We start from the raw sequence: 7,881 nt of genomic DNA, 5'->3' as shown, positions 1-7,881 counted from the left end.
TCTGGCTGGCTTTCAGCACGTATTCTCAACAGCATCAGATATGCAGTGAAGGCTCCAGAAACCTCAAAGGTCAGATAAAGTCAGCTCCCCTCCCGAGAGGGTCTTGCATGCCTCACCTCCAGCATCTCCTCATTCCTGTCCTCTGTGACAATATTTGTAACAGTTTGCTCAAGGTGTTTCCCTAGTCTGGGGAGATGGCTCTGTCAATAAAGGGCTTGCCACACAAGCACAGGGACCTGAGTTCAAACCCTCAGCATTCACAGAAATAGCTGAGAACTAGCATTGAAGAAGCAGAGACAGATTTAAAAAAAAAAAAAAAGGAGCTCACTGGCCAGTCAGCCTGGCTGAATCTGTGATCTCCAGGCTTGACAAGAAAGACACCCTGCCTCAAAAAGCAAGATGGAGGGCGGTCAATGAGGATTCCTGATGCCAACTTCTGGTGCACTCACACACACGTGCACATGCACACATGCACACACAAGTTCTCTCATCTTACAGGGGAGTGGGGTGGTGTGCTACACAAATACTGTCTACCACTGTGCTACATTCCATCCGTTGGTGACAGCCCTGATATGAAGACCAGCTTGGCCTCAAGGTTTCAGCTGGCCTCCTGCTTCAGACTTCTGTGTGCTGGCACCACAGATGTGTGCCAGCAAATTCTGCTTTGTGGAGCTCTTGAGCAAATTAACTGAACTTAGAGATGGGGTCATGAGAACCCTGCCTCTGAGCCTGCCTATCTAAAGCCCAGATGAATCTGGGTATGGTAGCCCACACCTGTAATTATAGCAGTTGGGAGATGGAGAATGAAGGACAAACAACTGAAGGTCATTCTTGGGTAGTTGGTGAGTTCAAACCCATCTGGGGCTACATAAGACCTTGTTTCAAAAAAAAAAAAAAAAAGAAAAGAAAAAGAAAAAGAAAAACACACACACACACACACACACACACACACACACACACACATTCACAAAAACCCCCAAAATAGCAACAAAGAAACAAACAAAATCACAAAGATCCAAGAGACACAGAGGCACAGAGATTGCTGTATCTAAAGTGATGTGCTGTGCTCTCGAGGGGACACTTTCTGTAGGTACCAGGTTAAACAAATCAGAGAACACCCAGAGTGTTGTCTCTTCTGAAGAGCATCTTTGCCTGGTGGTAGGCAAAAGCCCCTACACCTTTCAACAGGGTTTAGATCATTTATTACCTTATGTGCATGAGTGTTTTGCTTACATGTATGTATTATGTATGCATGTATGTATGTATGTATACCATATGTATGCCTGGTGCCTGTAGAGGTCAGAAGAAGGCATTGGATTCCCTGGGGCTGGAGTTACAGATGGTTGTGAGCCACCATGTGGGTGCTAAGAATCAAACCTGGGTCCTCTGCAAGAGCCACAAATTCTCTTAACCACGGAGCCATCTCTCCAGCCCGCCCTTCTACCTTTGAGATTATAGAGCCCTGTGTTGGTTGCTGTGCTGTGAGTGCCCAGTAGGGGAAACTGAGTCATCAGCCCAAGCTTTTTATGTCTATAGTAGGGAAATCTCATTTGCCAGACATCAAAGCCTGAACAACATCCCACCGCACCCCTCTTCCCCCAGCTACAGTTCAGCTTGGACCAAGCCGGCGCTTTAGCCTCCAGCTGTGCAGTTTCCAAAGCCTGAAATCTGTGCCTCAGGGATGTGGCTCACCAAGGGGCTACTTGAAGAAAAAGGCAGTAGGCCTTGATTGAGCTGGGGCTGCAGGGAGCTGAAACAGTCCCTCCTCCAAGAAGCACCTCCCCCAACATGCTCGAGCACATATGTGCATTCTCGGCCTCATGGACCAGACTTCCTCCACCACAGAAGAGCTGCCCTCCTCCAGCCCCTTCCTGACAGTTTCCAGGATGCCATCTCTGCATTTGAGATTCATGTTTAAGGCAGCAGTGATATTTTCTTTTCCTATTTTTAACATAGTTTATTTTTATTTTATGTTTGTGCATGGCTGTGTGAAGGTATCAGAAATCCTGGAATTGGAGTTACAGTTGTGAGCTGCCATGTGGGTGGTGGGAATTGAAGCTGGGTCCTCTGGAAGAGCAGCCAGTGCTCCTAAACACTGAGCCATCTTTCCAGGTCCCTCCTTTCTCTTTTTAAAAAAATTTAATTTAATTAAAAAATTTTGTGTATATGTATTTTGCATGCATGTATGTCTTTGTACCACACATGTGCCTGGCGAGAGCAGAGACCAGAAGAGGGCATCAGATCCCCTGGAATTAGAGTTATAAGCATCCATGTAGGGGCCAAGATTAGAACTCAGGTCCTCTGGAGGAGCAGCCGGTCTCACTGCCGAGCTGTCTCTCCAGCACAAACGGCACTGTTTTGTAAGAGAACAGGAGAGAGGAAATACTACAACTCACACCGGAAAGCCAGGGGCTTGTGATCCAACAGCAGTGCCTTCCGGCAGCTAAATTCCCTCTTACTGCCACGGCAGAGGGGAACAGTGCAGAAGGCACTTGTGCAGGGTCTCAACGGAGTACAGACTGTTCAGCATGCTTCACGTGCCTTCCTGCTTCTCTTAGCTGCTCAGAGAGGTCAGGGCACTGACACACGGGAAAACAGGAAGTGACAGGACTGACAATGAGTCTCAGCCTGTGTGGCCATGGGGTGGGAGGCGGGCAGAACACTGGTGAAAACCCCCACTCTGTTGGCCTTGCTAAGATATTGTGCCCCAGCCTGACCAAAGAGGGTCTGTGTTTAATCCTGAGAACTCCTCCTCCTATTGCACTATCCTGTTCTGCTTCTGTTCAATGGTCCCCTGTGTGTCCCCAGAAAACTCAGGTCCAGGCAGACCCATGTTGCAGCTCCAGCTGTACCAGACACCCTGAGCTCACGTCTCACTCCAAGTTCCCAGACAATAGGGCTGGAGCAGCTTTTCTACTGTCCCTGAACGGGAGTGGCCCTAGACTAGAGCTCTACTGAAGGACGAGGGGACCTAAAGAAGGAAAGTCAAGCCCAGTATGGTGACATGCTCCTGCAGCCCCAAGAAGAAGCAGAAGGATCAGGAGTTCAAGGCCATCCTCCACCATAGAATGAGTGTCATGTTAGCCTGGGCTAGCCAGCCATTACAACAATAAAAAGAGTAGAGATGCATCAAGTCACCAGGGGGCCAGGCTCACTCTGGAGTCTGAAAAGCTGCAGAGGCCCGTCTATAGCATCTTGTGACAAGTGATCTGAGAGGTAAGAGACATTGTGCCCGTTGCAGGGCCTTGGTCCTGAAGGACACAGGAAAGGGCTTTGCTCAGTTCTTTTCCTCACTGCTGGATGGGGCTCTGGAGACCCGGGTGTGGTGGGTTCTCTAAGCTAGGGTCTCAGCTTCAGATGCCTTGGGATCAGGCTGAGACAGGGATGAGCTTTGGGGGTTTGGAGCAGAGTGGCGAGGTCCACGTCTAGGTTGTCAGAGATTACAGATTTACCCAAAGTCATTCAAAGCTAGGGACTTTTCAAAACACACCAGCCTGTATCACTCAGGGCGCCAACAGGAAACAGATGGTAAGGTCTAATTAGGAGACTTTGGGCAGAATTTATTTCAAAACATCTCAACAAAGCAGGGTGACGGAGTTTCTGTGGGGATGCAGGGTTCTGAGATTAACAACAGTAGCTTAGAGCTGCAGGGCAGAGGGAACAGGATGTCACTGGACTCTGAAAGGACAATCCAAGCAGAGGTCACCTGCTCGAGGAGCTGGGGAAGGAACATTTCACAATCTCCCTGCTGAGCTCCTCATGACTAAATCTCAGATCTCACAGGAAGCTGGAGGGCAGGGGAGTATGTCTGTGGACCAATAAATAGAATAAGAAACAAATTTTGTGTGTGTGTGTGTGTGTATGGGGAGAGGTGTATGTGTACATGTATGTGTTGTGTATTTATGTGTGTGTTGTGTGTATATGTGTGTATATGAGGGAGATGTGTATATGTACATGTGTGTGTCATGCATGTGTATGGGGAGAAGTGTATATGTACATGTGTTGTGTGTGTTTGGATGTGTTGTGTGTATGTGTGTGTACATGTGTGTGTTGTGTTGTGTGTGTATGTGTATATGGGGGAGAGGTATATGTGTACATGTGTGTTGTATGTGTGTTGTGTGTGTACATGTGTGTATGTTTGTATGTGTATGTAGATTTATGTTAAGTCAATACATGACTGGACAGGGAGAGGAGGTGGAAAAGAGAGGAGATGAAACAGGAGGAGTCAGAGGAGGAGAAGAAGAAGGAACGGGAACAGGAGGACAGCTAACGGCAAGTGAGAAGGGATCTCCTAGGAGGGGACTAGAGAGTGTAGTGGTAAATCTGCCCAATATAGATGCGCAGTTTGTGTTCCTAATTACTGAGTTGTGCTTTCATTGGATGGGTTTATTTGGGTTGAAGAGGATATTGCAACATGTATGTGTGTGTATATGGGGAGAGGTGTATGTGTTTTGTGTGTGTGTATATGGGGGAGATGTGTATATGCACATGTGTGTTGTGTGCATTATATATGTGTGTGTCTATGAAGGAGAGGGGTAGGTGTACATGTGTATGTTTTGTGTGTGCTGTTGTGTGTATGTGTACATGGGTGTGTATGTAGATATGCATACATACAGCACCCAGAAGACATGGTGTATCATCTTGTATCACTGTCCACATTGTTTCTTTGAGGCATGTTCTCTCCATGAAGCTGGAGCTCATATATTTTCACTAGGCTGGAGCCAGCAGGCACGAGCCATCCTTCTGACTCCAGCTCCCGCCGTGCTAGGGTTGCCAGCCTGCAGAGGGGCACACTCAGCTTTGACCGTGGGTGCTGGGATCCATTCCTCATGCTATGCTCTCTCTCAACAGCTGAGCCATCTCTGCCGTCCCAGGAAATAAATTACTATTCCATTTAAGCCACTGTTTCTTTTCAGGCCTTTGGTAGCAATAGTCTAACCCACAGCCTAAGCCAAAGACTCATTCTGGGAAACACCTGCCAAGAAGCTGCAATGATCAGGAGTCGATATGTTCCTGGCAGCGCTAAGCTAGCTTGCTGAGACATAGAAAGCAGATCTGGCAGGGCCACAAGGATAAAGTCAGGAATCTCCAAAGTGGAAATGTCAGTTGGGCTTTCTTAAATCTGATGAGTCAAGGGCTGGAGAGATGGCCCAGTGGTTAAGAGCACTGTCTGTTCTTCCAAAGGATCTAGGTTCGAGCCACATGGTGCCTCATAACTGTTTGTAACTCCAGTTCCAGGGAATCTGACACCCTTGCATAGGCGACGTGCAGGCAAAACATCAATGCACATAAAACAAAAAACAAACACACTTCTTTCTGAGACCTGGTGGTGCGTGCTGCAGAGCTCTATCCAGTCTGCTCCATCCTGACTCGTCGCTGTTCGCTCCTGCAGAGGAACAAGTCGGTCAGGAAGCTGCGCCTCAGCCATGGCATTTGAAGATACTGGAAAGATGCCCATAGAGCCCGAAGTGGCGATTCACCGAGTTCGAATCATGCTCACCGCGAAGGCGCTGGAGAAGGTTTGTGGGGACTTCATCAGAGGTGCAGAGGAAAAGAATCCAAAAGTGAAAGAACCAGTGCGCATGCATGCTGAGACATTGAGACTCACTACCAGAAAAACACCTTGTTTGTGGTGAAGGTTCCAAGACATGGGCTCGCTCCCAGATGAGGATCCACAACCGACTCGGTGACTTACACAGTCCTTCTGAGACTGTTGAGCAGATCACTTCCATCAGTATTGAGCCAGGACTGAAGATTGAAGTCACCATTGCAGATGCCTAAGTCAACTGTTGAAATAAATTGACTGTATTTGTTTAAAAAACAAACACACATACTGTCTTAGTTAGGGTTTTATTGCTGTGAACAGACACCATGATCAAGGCAAGTCTTATAAATGACAACATTTAATTGGGGCAGACTTACAGGTTTAGAGGTTCAGTTCAGTATTAAGGCAGGAACATGGCAGCATCCGGGCAGGCATGGTGCAGGAGGAGCTGTGAGTTCTACATCTTCATCCAAAGGAAGCCAGAAACTGACTGAGCATCCTCAGGCAGCTAGGAGGAGTGTCTCCAAGCCCACCCCCAGAGTGACACACTTCCTCCAACAAGACCACACCTTCTACTAGTGCCATTCCCTGGGCTAAGCATATGCAAATCATAACACACACACACCAAACCCACTAGTGTGTCAAGTAGCACTTGGTAGTGTAGTGGGGAATGCAAAGGTTTGTGTCCTGTAAGGAAGGTGGCTGATCTATCAAGTATATTCACACCCAGCAGAAAACTTGTTGATTATGCACTCAATGATATATAATAATAATTACATTATTAATAATATATTATTCATTGACAAATAAATATATTTGTTATCAATACATTTATTATTGATAAAAATTATTCATAAATTATTGTTATTGTTATTATTAAGCACTGATACTTAGAGGCTCATGTCTACAACTCTAGCATTTGGGAGACTGATGCAGGAGGTGGTGAGTTCAAGGTCAGCCTGAACGAGGCAATCATTTTAATTAACTATACAAACAACACTGAATACTTAGAAATAAGGGAAGTTTTAAAAAATCGAATTATTAACATGAGGTCAAGGGTGTATTTCAGAGGCAGAATAATTGTTCAGCATGGCTTAGCATGTCCCAGGCTCTGGGTTAATGCTCAGTGCTGCAAACAAAATGAAGGAACATAAAAATAAAGAATCAATACCATTTGGTCACATTTTCTAATCCCAATATAACAAAATTCAAAATCATCACTAAAACGTTCACTAAAGAAAATCCAATATGTTTGGTGACTTACAAACTCACTTCTTAATAATGCACAGGGAAAAGGGGGCATTGTCGGGAAGCTGCAAGATACTTAAAGATGAATAGCAATGAGCTGAAGTTGAACTCAGAGGAAAAGTTATAGCCTTCACCGTGTTTATTAAAAAAAAGAAAAACACAAAGAACTAGCAACAAATGAATCTAGCTACCAGCTCCAGACACTGGGAAGAGACAATCAGGGAACCCAGAGAGAGAGAGTAAAAGAGAGAGAGAGAGAGAAGAGAAAGCAGAGATGCAGGCTACAGCTGAGATTTGAGCCGGTTCTTTTAAAAGCCTTAATAAAATAAGCAAATCACAAGCCTGTAGGCAGGCTGCAGGGAACTGGAAAATGCAGATGATTAGTTACCTATGCTACAAAAAACAAAAACAAAATCACTAGACTATATTCTGGGGACTTGAGGCCCTAAGACATCAGACTAAGAGAACAGAACTCCAGGATACTTCCAGACCCAGAAGAAGTAGCCGGAAGGAGGAGAGCAAAGATTTACTAAACTTGGGAGAGTCTTGCAAGTTCAGATTGGAGGGAAAGCATTGAAAGGCTGGTTAAAGGAGGACAGTGAATCCAGCATGTGGGGGTTGGAACAGGAAGATCTTGTGCTGATTGAGGCAGCCTGGGCTACACAGTGAGACTGTTTGAAACAACAAAACAAGACCATGTGGTGTCATCTGCCTGTAATGTCACCTTGCTCCAGAGGGTTCTAAGTTCGAGGCTAGCCTGAGCTACTCAGTGGGTCCTGTCTCAAAATAGCAATGAAAATGAGCGGGCTGAGGTAGTCAGTGGCAGGCGCTTGCCTAGCTTATGCCAGACCCAGAGTGTAGTCCGGGGACAACAAGACAAAGCTGGTCAAGACTAAACATCTGGAGAACAGTGACACTAGAGTCAGGAAGCCATGGTAAAGTGCAAAGGCATTCTACAACTACTCTAGATGTGGGCCCACACTTTGAAGAGGAGACCCAAGGATGGATAATGACAGAGTGGAATGATTCTAAACCCTCAGGGAGGAAAGAGAGAGTGTGTGAAGAAAATCCAGTCAGAAACGAGCCAG

General features: G+C 46.2%; 1 pseudogene across 1 annotated transcript; it reads left to right on the top strand.

The window, feature by feature from the left end:
* The first annotated feature begins 5,426 nt into the window (after window positions 1-5,426).
* On the top strand, window positions 5,427-5,781 carry LOC308423953 (small ribosomal subunit protein uS10-like; annotated as a pseudogene). The gene has a single exon. The product of its transcript is annotated as a small ribosomal subunit protein uS10-like (transcript).
* The last annotated feature ends 2,100 nt before the right edge of the window (window positions 5,782-7,881 follow it).

Source organism: Micromys minutus, assembly GCF_963924665.1.
Source record: "Micromys minutus genome assembly, chromosome: 9".
In the NCBI taxonomy this organism is placed as follows: Eukaryota; Metazoa; Chordata; class Mammalia; order Rodentia; family Muridae; genus Micromys; species Micromys minutus.
The sequence above is the reverse complement of the archived record's forward strand: the minus strand, read 5'-3'. Positions and strand labels throughout refer to the sequence as shown.